This window comes from Cyprinus carpio, chromosome B13 (genome assembly GCF_018340385.1).
Source record: "Cyprinus carpio isolate SPL01 chromosome B13, ASM1834038v1, whole genome shotgun sequence".
NCBI lineage: Eukaryota > Metazoa > Chordata > Actinopteri > Cypriniformes > Cyprinidae > Cyprinus > Cyprinus carpio.
The window spans coordinates 22,272,658-22,288,456 of NC_056609.1; the positions used below are offsets into that span (position 1 = coordinate 22,272,658).

The 15,799-nt window shown below is 37.2% G+C and overlaps 1 long non-coding RNA gene across 1 annotated transcript; it reads right to left on the reverse strand.

Annotated features, from left to right (window-relative positions):
• Positions 1-2,804: 2,804 nt before the first annotated feature.
• Positions 2,805-14,502, reverse strand: LOC122139355. The gene is made up of 3 exons (XR_006156212.1): positions 14,401-14,502; positions 4,059-4,355; positions 2,805-3,981 (listed from the first exon to the last, which is right to left on the reverse strand). It is a non-coding gene; the product is annotated as an uncharacterized LOC122139355 (long non-coding RNA).
• Between the last annotated feature and the right edge of the window lie 1,297 nt (positions 14,503-15,799).

Genomic DNA, 15,799 nt, shown 5'->3' on the forward strand with positions numbered 1-15,799 from the left:
TAATGAGAGAAGGATTTAGATCTTGCTCTGTAAAAGCATAATGGGTCCTGATCCTATTTTCCTCTTCTGCCCGTCAGCCCCTTTCAGAGAGATTGTGTCCAAACGCCCCTCTTCCCTGTTACTGCCCTGAAATATGAGCCCCCTGCAAAGTGAGGAATCCCCTTTAAGTTTGAATGCATTGTGTCATATTCTGAGCACAGGAATTTAAATTCTCGTCTTTTATAGCTTTAGATAAATGGATAATTTCTGTATATCAAGCTTTTATCACAACACTGCTGGAGTCTCTTTGTAAGTCTTTCTCACTTTCACTCTCTCATCAATGCTTTCTTTACTCTTCACATTCTCTGTTCCTGTCTGTATTGACTGTTTTTACACGTACAGTCTTACACCAGTTATTTTGTATTTGCCGACACAGCAAAATCAATAATTGTTTTTGTGTTATGTCCTATAAATGATAAATGGCCAATATTAAAAATTATACTAGGTTGTCTGTTAAAAATAGAGATGGGACACGTTATGCAGAGACAGATCCTTACCCTGTTCAGCATTAAACTGGTAAGCAATTCCAGCTGCAGTGCTGAACCGATTGCCCCTTGATATTCTCTGCATTATCCTGTCCTCTCATGCATTTACCTTTTGTTGACGACCTGCCTTTTTGGGGACTTGAATGAGTTAGTAACACAGTAAAGATGCAATATTCTAGAAATCACAGATTTGGAATAACCAACTTCTCTTGCTATGGCTGCTATTGGCTGCCTTCAACTGGACAACCTGCTACTGGAGGGTTTGAGTCACTTCAGAGCGGCTCACCATCTTGCAAAGTCAGTGAAAACTGTGTTTTTACTCCTGTTGGGATAACTTCTAATAGGACTAAGCAGTGACCTGGAACTTTGAAATTGTAGGTTGTTCTCTAGATTTGATCTCCATTGTACTGTATATCAACTTTCCTTTTCCACCATCCCTGTTCATGTATTCACTCCGTCACACTGTCATCTCAGTACTGTCAGGAGACTGAAAAATCCCAGGTCCTTTCATTTTGCTACACTGATCCTTTACACATAACCCTGGGGAAATGAATAGGATACTGAAGAAAATTAAGGGGCAAAAATACAAGGAAGGAGGACTGGCAAAAATGCTTGACTCACATTCATTGGCTTCAGCACAAGAGAGCAAACCTATTACCAAAATGGTTGACTTCTGCGAAAGAAATGAATGACCTTTTGGGCAGACAAACGAGAGGCTTAACACAGCTTAGCATGCTGGCTATTGCAGTTGTAACCTTTTCACTTATCTGGTACCTGAAAGGCCACCATCTTGGCAAACTGACATCTGAAAGGAAAGTGGAGTGTGTATGGGGGCACCAGGTTTAGCAAAAGTAGGTCATCTGTTTCTTTTTTCCCCCTTTTAATCACACACAGGATCTGTCTTTTACTTTAAATGAAACTTTAAATGTATTTCTAAGTTCAAATCCAAAACTAATCTCATGAAGACATTGCTCAGGAATTATGAAGATATTTATAGTGAAATCTTCACCCCTCCCCCTGTATCCAGACCTTGAAAAGTGTCTCTCACCTTCAGGTTCCTTGCTGATTGCTGGTTTCAACTGGCCTTCACAAGGGAGCCCCTTCATGGGTGAGAGTTTAAATAAGCCTGACAGGAGAAGCCAGCATTGGATCATGTGGGTGAATGAGCTAATCAATATTTCACATCTCCAGGCGGTGGGCAGATGGACAATGAGTCTAGACAGGCTAAGCTCAAAAGGGGGTTCCTTAAAGACATGTACTTTGTCCAACTACAATGAAGAAAAAGAAAAATGAAGGATTTCATTACTTATTTCTTACCATTTGTGTTTTTCCATTGTATCTTGTCCAGCATAATGTAAGCCTGATTTACTGATTGCTTGATGTAGAAAATTTGTTTTTATGGAAACATACTAGTGGAGCTCTGTCTCACTTCATTTTAGCCACAGAAACTCCACACAAGCGTCTTTCACAGGTTACATCTTTCAGAAGATTGAACTTTATTCATATTGACACGTCAAAAGTGCAAGGAGTTGAAACGGAGTTCATTGTTTCTCCACTGAGCTTTTAGAATGCTGGAAAGCTGAATGATTCACTTCTGTTATTTATCACTCTATATTTAAACATGACTTTGGATAAACATTGGAGAAAGACCATATGTTACCACTGGATATGTTCAAGATCCTTAAAGGGATACTTCAACCAAAAATGCATTCTGTTGTTAACATTTACTCACCTTCATGTTGTTCCAAACCAAAATCTTTCTTCTTTAAACCAATAGACTTTCTTTCATCTGTGGAATACAAAAAGAGATGTCATAAAATGAAAGTGAATGGAGACCAGGGGGCTGGCAACCCCTAAATATGACCAAAAAAGAATATAAAAGTATCATAAATATGATTTGTGTTCTGAAAAGCTTTGAGTGAGGAGCAGAGCAAAATTTATACTTTTTTTTGTTTTGTTTTGTTTTGTTTTGCTCCCAACCATAAGCTCTAAAATCTCCTGAAATTTGAATATGCACATATTTACATTTGGCCCCTTTTTTTCTCAAGCAAGGTTTGTACAGCTTCATAAGACTGCAAATATAGCAAATGTATGGTCTTCTTTACAGTGTTTTTTTCCTTTTTCATAATTTTTGGAGCTTAACAGCCTCTTATGAAAAAGAGCAGTGTGAATATTTGCTAAATAGCTTTTTAAAATAAGATCTGTATTTGATTTCATATTGTTTTATTTTGTATAACAGTTGAAATTAAGAATTATCAACAGTTAAAAGCTTCTAGAGGATCCAATAGGAGGCAATAAACAGGCAAAGATTTGGAAAGCTAGTTTTCAGGAATGTCGTTAAAATACAACAATTTCCATTTGCATACTTGATAAATAATGCCTGGCAACAGAAGGTGAAGCAACTCTGAGGTCGAGATCTCAAGATATATAGAGATCCTGAGTAGTGAAAACAGCCTTATACAAAAAGTTGATTTTCCCCATCACAACAACAGCCCAATAAACTCTGATTTAGTGCCCAAAATCTCTCGACAGTCACCACAAATGGGGAAATTGACTCAAATCAGGTCTAGTCAAAACACATAGTGAGGTAGCTTTAGGTAGCCATCAACCAAGCATGACGGGACATCATTGAACAGGGCTAAAGTGCTAACACTATCTTTACCAACCCCTTACAATTTTATATTACAGAGTAATGTCAGGTTGAAAATTAGTCGACAGGAAGCTGTCAAAACGCATATGCTCTCCAAAGTGATACAGTCACTCAACAAACAGAGAAACATGTCATTTCTCCATTCAGCCACGCATCGGCGGTGACAGTGAGGTCTCCTTTGATAAGTGGGAACGTGAAAGAGGAGTCAGCATGAATAAATGGAATCATTCAGTGCCTGCAACACATCAGTATCCATTATACCGTAATTTATATTTGTATTACCTACTGCAAAAACTAGAAGCTGACATGTTTACAAAAGTATAACAACCAAAAAAATTAATTCACTGATTTTGGAATCAGCACTTCTTATAATTCAGTTTTAAAGGACAGAGTAATGTCAAAAAAAAAAAAAAAACCTATCCCAGTGGCTTGAAAATGTGTCCAGTTAAATTATGGAGGACAAGCAGCTTAAATGGAATGTCACTTTTGCAGATGAAGTTGGTTCCAAGCCACATGAGGCACCAGCAAATTGGCAGACTTCAGTTACCCTCTCTTCTTGCCAGCATTCAAGCTGTATTTCCAAACTACCCTGACAAACTTTGTCCTTGAGTGACTTTCATATGTGGATTTCTCCCTCTATCCAGGGGGTACATATTTCTTCATGTCAGAATGGAGAAGAGATGCCATCTTTAATTGTGAAGACATTGGGCAAAGTTCCACCATCTCTTGGTGAAGATAAGTAATGCTCAGGACTTCAGCAACCTCTTATTCCTCCCCTCCAAGTCTTCCTCATGGTGTACCAACAGCCTAGACAGAAACAGACAGAAAACACAAAGAGATAACAAATGTTTGTGATAAAAAAAAAGAAATGACCGAACACTTACCTGTTATACTCAGTCTTGAAATTATATTTTAGCTTTCCTTTTTCTATTCTCCTGCACAAGATGACAAGAACACCAGCTGGTAGCTGAGTTGGTGCCCTCAGAAAAGCTGGCGTTGTGTAAGACGGCATCAGGTCTAGGGGTGATCTCCAGGGGCCTCGGATGTGCAGGCCTCTATGGAGCTGTGGACGTTTTCACGCTCTCTGACCGATTAACTTCTATTTACTAGCCTGTCTCTCTCCATCAGGCATTGAGAGTTTGACTGCCATGAACAGTCACAGTGCATCTTTCTGTTGCTGTCTGGTTCATAGAGGAAGTTGATTTTGTCAAGGTTGTTGCAGTCCATCAAGTGCCCATTTGAGAAGAAAAAAAAAACAGTTGTTTGTTACACTACAAAACTTGTTAGGTAGTAAGGTTTGTGTTTGAATTTTAAGTTGGATTGTAATATCCTGACCAGAAAGTTTGAAAAATTTAGAAAGTTTGAAAAGTTTAAAAAGTTTTAAAAAGATTTAAAATTTTGAAAAGTTCAGAAGTTTAAAAAAGAAAGTGATTAACATATTGCTAGCATTAAAAGCAAGTGACTAACATGTCATTAGCATGATTAGCAAAGTTGCTAGCATGTTTGCTAGCATAATTAGCAAGTGACTAGCATGTACTTAACATGATTAGCAAGGTATCTAGCATGTCACTAGCATGTTTGTAGCATGATTAGCAAGTGACTAGCATGTTTTTTAGCATGATTATCGATTGACTAGCATGTCGCTAGCATGTTTTCTAGCATGATTAGCAAGTGACTAGCATGTCGCTAGCATGTTTCTAGCATGATTAGCAAGTGACTAGCATGTCACTAGCATGTTTTTAGCATGATTAGTGAGTGACTAGCATGTCAGTAGCATGTTTTTAGCATGATTAGCGAGTGACTAGCATGTCGCTAGCATGATAAGCATGTTACTAGCATGTCGCTAGCATTTTTTTCTAGCATGATTAGCAAGTGACTAGCATGTCGCTAGCATGTTTCTAGCATGATTAACAAGTGACTAGCATGTGACTAGCATGTTTCTAACATTATTAGCATGATTAGCTAGTGACTAGCATGTCGCTAGCATGTTTATAGCATGATTAACAAGTGACTAGCATGTCACTAGCATGTTTTTAGCATGATTAGCTAGTGACTAGCATGTCGCTAGCATGTTTCTAGCATGATTAGGAAGTGACTAGCATGTCGCTAGCATGTTTTTAGCATGATTAGCAAGTGACTAGCATGTTTTTAGCATGATTAGCGATTGACTAGCATGTCGCTAGCATGTTTCTAGCATGATTATCAAGTGACTAGCATGTCGCTAGCATGTTTCTAGCATGATTAGCAAGTGACTAGCATGTCACTAGCATGTTTTTAGCATGATTAGTGAGTGACTAGCATGTCGCTAGCATGTTTCTAGCATGATTAGCAAGTGACAAGCATGTTTTTTAGCATGATTAGCAAGTTACTAGCATGTCGCTAGCATGTTTCTAGCATGATTAGCAAGTGACTAGCATGTCACTAGCATGATTAGCAAGTTACTAGCATGTCGCTAGCATGTTTCTAGCATGATTAGCGAGTGACTAGCATGTCACTAGCAAGTTTTTAGCATGATTAGCGATTGACTAGCATGTTGCTAGCATGTTTCTAGCATTATTAGCAAGTGACTAGCATGTCACTAGCATGATTAGCAAGCAGTTACTAGCATGTCGCTAGCATGTTTCTAGCATGATTAGCAAGTGATTAGCATGTCGCTAGCATGTTTCTAGCATGATTAGCAAGTGACTAGCATGTGACTAGCATGTTTTTTATCATGATTAGCGAGTGACTAGCATGTCCGCTAGCATGTTTCTAGCATGATTAGCAAGTGATTAGCATGTCGCTAGCATGTTTTTAGCATGATTAGCAAATGACTAGCATGTTTTTTAGCATGATTAGTGATTGACTAGCATGTCGCTAGCATGATTTCTAGCATGATTAGCAAGTGACTAGCATGTCGCTAGCATGTTTCTATGATAATCTAGCTAAAACCAGTTGATTCAGTAAAGAAAACCAGCTAAAACCAGCTAAGACCAGCTAAGACCAGCGTGACAGTGGCCAAAACTACTTTAAAACCATGTTAAAAGCATGTTAAAAGCATGTTTCTAACCTGATTATCAAGTTACTAACATGTTGTTAACATGTTTCTATGATAATCTAGCTAAAACCAGTTGATTCAGTAAAGAAAACCAGCTAAAACCAGCTAAGACCAGCTAAGGCCAGCGTGACAGTGGCCAAAACCACTTTAAAAAAACCATGTTAGAAGTATGTTTCTAGTCTGATAAGCAAGTTACCTAGCATTTTGTTAACATTTTTCTATTCTAATCCAGCTAAAACCAGTTGATTCAGGTAAAGAAAACCAGCTAAAACCAGCTAAGACCACCTAAGGCCAGCGTGACAGTGGCCAAAACCACTTTAAACCATGTTAGAAGTATGTTTCTAGTCTGATTAGTGAGTAACTAGCATGTTGTTTTAATTTTTCTATACTAAACCAGCTAAAACCAGTTGATTCAGTAAAGAAAACCAGCTAAGACCAGGTAAGGCCAGTGTGACAGTGGCCAAAACCACTTTAAACCATGTTAGAAGTATGTTTCTAGTCTGATTAGTGAGTAACTAGCATGTTGTTAGCATGTTTCTATGCTAATCCGGCCAAAACCAGCTTAAACCAGTGGATTCAGTAAAAACCAGCTAAAACCCAGCTAAGACCAGCGTGACAGTGGCCAAAACCACTTAAAAACCAGCTTGGGAGACTAGCCAAAGCAACTGATCAGCTTAGGCTGGTTTTAGCTGTATTCTCAGTAGAGAGTTTTTAAGGTTTGCTATGGTAGTAGACAACTTAAATACATTATAAGTCTTATTTTGTAAAAGTTTGCACCCCCTCAATGAAAGTCTATGGGATTTAAGGTGGTTTTGGTAGTCTGGTTTACGAAAACCATAAGCCGGATCAGTTAGAAAAGATATAGCAACCCGAGTCAGACCAGTCTGAAGGTCTGACCCGAGTTTGGTGGTTCTAGCTTGAAAGCTCTAGGAGGAGATAGTGTTTAAAATTTGGCTCAGAAGAATAATAATAATAACTAGATAAAAAGGTTCGTCAAGACAAACTTTAAGTTGGCTTGAGAAAGCCTGAACAGAAAGTTTGAAAAGTTTAGAAAGTTTGAAAAGTTTGAAAAGTTTAGAAAGTTTGAAAAGTTTGAAAAGTTTGAAAAAGTTTAAGAAGTTTAATAAAGCAAGTGACTAGCATGTCATTAGCATGATTAGCAAAGTTACTAGCATGTTTCTAGCATGATAAGCTAGCATTACTAACATGTTGCTAGCATAATTAGCAAGTTACTAGCATGTCGCTAGCATGTTTCTAGCATGATTAGCGAGTGACTAGCATGTCGCTAGCATGTTTCTAGCATGATTAGCAAGTGACTAGCATGTCGCTAGCATGTTTCTAGCATGATAAGCAAGTTGCTAGCATGTCGCTAGCATGTTTTTAGCATGATTAGCGAGTTACTAGCATGTCGCTAGCATGTTTTTAGCATGATTAGCGAGTGACTAGCATGATTAACAAGTGACTAGCATGTCACTAGCAAGTTTTTAGCATTACTTAGCAAGTGATTAGCATGTGACTAGCATGTCACTAGCATGATTAGCAAGTTATTAGCATGTCGCTAGCATGTTTTTAGCATGATTAGCGAGTGACTAGCATGTCACTAGCATGTTTCTTGCATGATTAGCAAGTGACTAGCATGTCACTAGCATGATTAGCAAGTTATTAGCATGTCGCTAGCATGTTTCTAGCATGATTAGCGAGTGACTAGCATGTCGCTAGCATGTTTTTAGCATGATTAGCGAGTGACTAGCATGTCGCTAGCATGTTTTAGCATGATTAGCGAGTGACTAGCATGTCACTAGCATGTTTTTTGGCATGATTAGCGATTGACTAGCATGTCGCTAGCATGTTTTTTTGCATGATTAGCGAGTGACTAGCATGTCGCTAGCATGGTTTTTAGCATGATTAGCAAGTGACTAGCATGTAGACTAGCATGTAGCATTTAGCATGTAGTGTGATTAGCAAGTGACTAGCATGTCGCTAGCATGTTTTAGCATGATTAGCAAGCTAGGATGTCGCTAGCATGTTTTCTAGCATGATTAGCGAGTGACTAGCATGTCACTAGCATGTTTTTAGCATGATTAGCGAGTGACTAGCATGTCGCTAGTATGTTTCTAGCATGATTAGCAAGTGACTAGCATGTCGCTAGCATGTTTTTAGCATGATTAGTAAGTGACTAGCACTAGTTGTTATTAGCATGATTAGCGAGTGACTAGCATGTCGCTAGCATGTTTTTAGCATGATTAGCGAGTGACTAGCATGACGCTAGCAAGTTTTTAGCATGATTAGCGAGTGACTAGCATGTCGCTAGCATGTTTTTCTAGCATGATTAGCAAGTGACTAGCATGTCGCTAGCATGTCACTAGCATGATTAGCGTGATTAGCAAGTAACTAGCATGTCACTAGCATGATTAGCAAGTTACTAGCATGTCGCTAGCATGTTTTTAGCATGATTAGCAATGTGACTAGCATGTTTTTAGCATGATTAGCGAGTGACTAGCATGTCGCTAGCATGTTTTTTAGCATGATTAGCAAGTGACTAGCATGTTTTAGCATGATTAGCGATTAGAGTGACTAGCATGTCGCTAGCATGTTTCTAGCATGATTAGCAAGTGACTAACATGTCACTAGCATGATTAGCAAGTTACTAGCATGTCGCTAGCATGTTTCTAGGATAGATAGATAGATAGATAGATAGATAGATAGATAGATAGATAGAAACAGTCAGATAGATAGATAGATAGATAGATAGATAGATAGATAGATAGATAGATAGATATAAATAGTCAGATGATAGATAGATAGATAGATAGATAGATAGATAGATAGAAATAGTTCGATGATAGATAGATAAATAGAAAGATAGATAGATTAGAAATATTAGATAGATGAGTTTGAATGATTTCAAATGGATTAGAAATAGTACATAGAGGCGAAGCTTGATTGAGTCTAATGGGCTTCAGTTTTGTTTAGATTTGAATTTTGACAGTTGGAGCTTGGCTCATCTGAACATTCCGTCAATGAAAGTCTATGGGATTTTTTATGATTTTTAATCTTCATTTTTATGAAAACCATTAGTCTGATCAGTTAGAAAAGATATAGCACACCCGGCGAGATCAGTCTGAAGAGCTGGGCTGAGTTTGGAGTCTGTAGAGTTAAAGCTCTAGGAGGAGATAGAGTTGATAATTTTAGTCTCAGAAGAATAATAATAACTAGATAAAAAAGTTCGTCAAGACAAACTTTAAGTTGGCTTGAGAAAGCCTGAACAGAAAGTTTGAATATTTTAGAAAGTTTGAAAAGTTTGAAAAGTTTAAGAAGTTTAATAAAGCAAGTGACTAGCATGTCATTAGCATGATTAGCAAAGTTACTAGCATTTTTCTAGCATGATAAGCTAGTTACTAGCATGTCGCTAGCATGTTTCTAGCATGATTAGCAATTGACTAGCATGTCACTAGCATGTTTTTTAGCATGATTAGTGAGTGACTAGCATGTCGCTAGCATGTTTCTAGCATGATTAGCAAGTGACTAGCATGTCGCTAGCATGTTTTTATCATGATTAGCGAGTGACTAGCATGTCGTTAGCATGTTTCTAGCATGATTAGCATGTGACTAGCATGTCACTAGCATGATTAGCAAGTTACTAGCATGTCGCTAACATGTTTCTAGCATGATTAGCGAGTGACTAGCATGTCGCTAGCATGTTTTTAGCATGATTAGCGAGTGAATAGCATGTAGCCATCGCTAGCATGATTAGCGAGTGACTAGCATGTCGCTAGCATGTTTTTAGCATGATTAGCGATTGACTAGCATGTTTTTAGCATGATTAGCGAGTGACAAGCATGTCGCTAGCATGTTTTTATCATTATTAGCGAGTGACTAGCATGTTTCTAGCATGATTAGCAAGTTACTAGCATTTTTCTAGCATGTCACTAGCATGATTAGCAATTTGCTAGCATGTCGCTAGCATGTTCCTAGCATGATTAGCAAGTGACTAGCATGTCACTAGCATGTTTTTTTAGCATGATTAGCGAGTGACTAGCATGTCGCTAGCATGAGTATCTAGCATGATTAGCAAGTGACTAGCATGTTTTTAGCATGATTAGCGAGTGACTAGCATGTCGCTAGCATGTTTCTAGCATGATTAGCAAGTGACTAGCATGTCACTAGCATGATTAGCAAGTTACTAGCATGTCGCTAGGCATGTTTTTAGCATGATTAGCGAGTGACTAGCATGTCGCTAGCATGTTTTTAGCATGATTAGCGAGTGACTAGCATGTCGCTAGCATGCATGATTAGCAAGTGACTAGCATGTAGCAGCATGTTTTTAGCATGATTAGCGATTGACTAGCATGTTTTTAGCATGATTAGCGAGTGACAAGCATGTCGCTAGCATGTTTTTAGCATGATTAGCGAGTGACTAGCATGTTTCTAGCATGATTAGCAAGTGACTAGCATGTCACTAGCATGATTAGCAAGTTGCTAGCATGTCGCTAGCATGTTCCTAGCATGATTAGCGATTGACTAGCATGTCACTAGCATGTTTCTAGCATGATTAGCAAGTGACTAGCATGTCACTAGCATGATTAGCAAGTTACTAGCATGTTTCTAGCATGATTAGCGAGTGACTAGCATGACGCTAGCATGTTTTCTAGCATGATTAGCAAGTAAGTGACTAGCATGTTTTTAGCATTATTAGAGAGTGACTAGCATGTCGCTAGCATGTTTTTTAGCATGATTAGCGAGTGACTAGCATGTCGCTAGCAAGTTTTAGCATGATTAGCAAGTGACTAGCATGTCGCTAGCATGTTTCTAGCATGATTAGCAAGTGACTAGCATGTCACTAGCATGATTAGCGATTGACTAGCATGTCACTAGCATGTTTCTAGCATGATTAGCAAGTGACTAGCATGTCACTAGCATGATTAGCAAGTTACTAGCATGTCGCTAGCATGTTTCTAGCATGATTAGCAAGTGACTAGCATGTCGCTAGCATGTTTCTAGCATGAATAGCAAGTGACTAGCATGTCACTAGCATGTTTTTAGCATGATTAGCGAGTGACTAGCATGTCGCTAGCATGTTTCTAGCATGATTAGCAAGTGACTAGCATGTTGCTAGCATGTTTTTAGCATGATTAGCAAGTGACTAGCATGTCACTAGCATGATTAGCAAGTTACTAGCATGTTTCTAGCATGATTAGCATGTGACCTAGCATGTTTCTAACATTATTAGCATGTTGCTAGGATAGATAGAGAGATATTTGAAGATAGATAGATTGGTTGGTTGGTTGGTTGGTTGGTAGATAGATAGATAGATAGTCAGAGATGAGATAGATGATAGATAGATAGATAGATAGAAATAGTCAGATGATAGATAGATAAATAGATAGATAGATAGATAGATAGATAACAGTCAGATAGAAAGATAGATAGATAGATAGATAGATAGATAGATAGATAGATAGAAATATTCAAATAGATAGATAGATAGATAGATAGATAGATAGATAGATAGATAGATAGATAGATAGATAGATAGATAGATAGATAGATAGATAGATAGATAGAAATAGTTTGATGATAGATAGATAAATAGAAAGATAGATAGATTAGAAATATTATATAGATGAGTTTGAATGATTTCAAATGGATTAGAAATAGTACATAGAGGCGAAGCTTGATTGAGTCTAATGGGCTTCAGTTTGTTTAGATTTGAATTTTGACAGTTGGAGCTTGGCTCATCTGAACATTCCGTCAATGAAAGTCTATGGGATTTTTATGATTTTTAATCTTCATTTTTATGAAAACCATAAGTCTGATCAGTTAGAAAAGATATAGCACACCCGGCGAGATCAGTCTGAAGAGCTGGGCTGAGTTTGGAGTCTGTAGAGTTAAAGCTCTAGGAGGAGATAGAGTTGATAATTTTAGTCTCAGAAGAATAATAATAATAATAATAATAAGTTTAAATAGTAGATCAGTAAGTTGGCTTTCTCAAGCCAACTTAATAACTAGATAAAAAAGTTCGTCAAGACAAACTTTAAGTTGGCTTGAGAAAGCCTGAACAGAAAGTTTGAAAAGTTTAGAAAGTTTGAAAAGTTTAGAAAGTTTAGAAAGTTTGAAAAGTTTGAAAAGTTTAAGAAGTTTAATAAAGCAAGTGACTAGCATGTCATTAGCATGATTAGCAAAGTTACTAGCATGTTTCTAGCATGATTAGCGAGTGACTAGCATGTCGCTATCATGTTTCTAGCATGATTAGCAAGTGACTAGCATGTCGCTAGCATTTTTTTAGCATGATTAGCAAGTGACTAGCATGTGTTTAGCATGATTAACGATTGACTAGCATGTCGCTAGCATGTTTCTAGCATGATTAGCAAGTGACTAGCATGTCGCTAGCATGTTTCTAGCATGATAATCAAGTGACTAGCATGTCGCTAGCATGTTTTTAGCATGATTAGCAAGTGACTAGCATGTCACTAGCATGATTAGCAAGTTATTAGCATGTCGCTAGCATGTTTTTAGCATGATTAGCGATTGACTAGCATGTCACTAGCATGTTTCTTGCATGATTAGCAAGTGACTAGCATGTCACTAGCATGATTAGCAAGTTATTAGCATGTCGCTAGCATGTTTCTAGCATGATTAGCGAGTGACTAGCATGTCACTAGCATGTTTTTGGCATGATTAGCGAGTGACTAGCATGTCGCTAGCATGTTTTAGCACAATTAGCGATTGACTAGCATGTCGCTAGCATGTTTTTTGGCATGATTAGCGATTGACTAGCATGTCGCTAGCATGTTTTGTTTTTTTGTTTGAGAGTGACTAGCTTGTCGCTAGCATGTTTTTGCACGATTAGCGAGTGACTAGCATGTCGCTAGCATGTTTTTAGCATGATTAGCAAGTGACTAGCATGTTTCTAGCATGATTAGCAAGTGACTAGCATGTCACTAGCATGATTAGCAAGTTGCTAGGATGTCGCTAGCATGTTTCTAGCATGATTAGCGAGTGACTAGCATGTCGCTAGCATGTTTCTAGCATGATTAGCAAGTGACTAACATGTCACTAGCATGATTAGCAAGTTACTAGCATGTCGCTAGCATGTTTCTAGGCTAGATAGATAGATAGATAGATAGATAGATAGATAGATAGATAGATAGATAGATAGATAGATAGATCGATAGATATATAGATAGATAGATAGATAGATAGATAGATAGATAGATAGATAGATAGATAGATAGATAGATAGATAGATAGATAGATAGATAGATAGATAGAAATAGTTCGATGATAGATAGATAGATAGATTAGAAATATTAGATAGATGAGTTTGAATGATTTCAAATGGATTAGAAATAGTACATAGAGGCGAAGCTTGATTGAGTCTAATGGGCTTCAGTTTGTTTAGATTTTAATTTTTGAAAGTTGGAGCTTGGCTCATCTGAACATTCCGTCAATGAAAGTCTATGGGATTTTTATGATTTTTAATCTTCATTTTTTATGAAAACCATTAGTCTGATCAGTTAGAAAAGATATAGCACACCCGGCGAGATCAGTCTGAAGAGCTGGGCTGAGTTTGGAGTCTGTAGAGTTAAAGCTCTAGGAGGAGATAGAGTTGATAATTTTAGTCTCAGAAGAATAATAATAATAATAAGTTTAAATAGTAGATCAGTAAGTTGGCTTTCTCAAGCCAACTTAATAAGTTTAAATAGTAGATCAGTAAGTTGGCTTTCTCAAGCCAACTTAATAATAAGATTAGATAGTAGATCAGTAAGTTGGCTTTTTCAAGCCAACTTAATGACAAAGACGATGCTTGACTTATTCAGAGGATCTCTGAGTTATGCAAGTCTATGAAGTCTGAAGAAAAAATTTAATAACTTTCAGAATTTAAAGTGCCAACAAATAGTGGATTGATTTATATAAAATAAAAAGGTTTTAAAAAATGCATCATTATACCCTAATTTTCTAATTTCAATATTCTCAGAGAAACAGCTGGGAACTTTTCAAGATAAAATGTTTCAAATGATAGATAGATAGATAGATAGATAGATAGATAGATAGATAGATAGATAGATAGATAGATAGATAGATAGATAGATAGATAGATAGATAGAAAGTTATGGAGCACTATAAATTTGACATATGACAGGAAAATAAGAAAACGTTAAGGATGTCTATGTAGACTATTGTCTTACCACTGGATCCTCACACTGGGGTTTGTATTACTATTGGTTTCTCTCTAAATCTAAAAACATGTCTAGAGAAAACATTTTCCTCACAATTTCCTCATATAGTGTGGTTTACCTGTGGCGCTCCAAACGTTTACAGATTATTAAGTTCGGTACTGCCCCCTGGTGGTAGGCTACAACTAAGAAAATGCTTATCGCTACGTCATTCTTTCTGTGGAACACTTTTTGAAAACAGTTAATTGTATCCATGTCTGCACGAAAGATACAAATAAATAAATAAATGAATAAAATAACACCACAGAGGAAACCCCATGAACCTGGTGTTTAGTGTTCATATTCAAACTGACAGGTACATGCAAGATCCAATGGTTATCACTGTAGTTTGGGATTAGAAAGGAAATAAAAAATAATCTATGAACAATACTTCTTAATAAAATCTTAATAATAAATAAAAAAATATATATGTTCAAAGCCCTCTAGGAAGTTATAGCCTATAGGCTAGTAGTTAACAGACTTTAAGCCAATTATAAAAAAATACATAAGATTCTTAACCAAATAATTATGACGTAAAGCTAAAATGAGTCCTAAAATGTATGTGAACATAAAACCGTGGTTGCTCTCTCCTACCAGGCTAAGATTTACTAGGCATTTTATGTCTCATCAGAATAGACTTTCTTTCAAGTGTACCCTCCAGTACTGACTTCACACCACTCAGTTCTTTTAGCACTTTGCTCGTTTTGGGTCTACCTCTCTCCCTCTTTACCCAATCTGCCTCTCTCCCAGTTTCAGTGGTATAGTCGGTGCCAGTAATTGTACAGTGTTTATAAATGAACTGCTTGTTTAGAGTGTGGGAAGAATTTTTTATTATGTAAGAAAACCCAACACCAGCAAATTCAGGAGCCAAAGATCACCAGAGGCTTGAAAAGCCTTTGATCTTCTTTTCTTTTCCTTTTTTTTTAGACAGAAAAACTCTTCTAACTGCAGACATCATCACAAAATTGACTTTTTTTTTTTTTTTTTTTGCAGTGTCATCTTCATCAAACTACTCCTATAGAGTAGTTCGTACAGCATATATTTTTTACAAATTTAAATAGCAATAACATTGATGCAGTTTCACAGGAAGATGGCAGTAGATGTTTTGTTAAATTCTTTACAATATCTCAAACTCCTGATGTTGTTGTTTGGAAGTTAGAAGAGAAGTCATGGGGCAACCGCTAATCTCTGTGAGGTCAAGTTATAAACATCCCAAGGGACTTTCTCAAGTGTCTACGTCCTCCTTGTAGTGTGAGATCTACCAATGTGAATGGAGAACCTCTTTTTGTAAATGCATGGGAAATGAAATCGGAAGCCTTGAGGATTTTCCCTACTTAATTCACCCAGCCCCCTTTCATGAAACCTTTGGCCC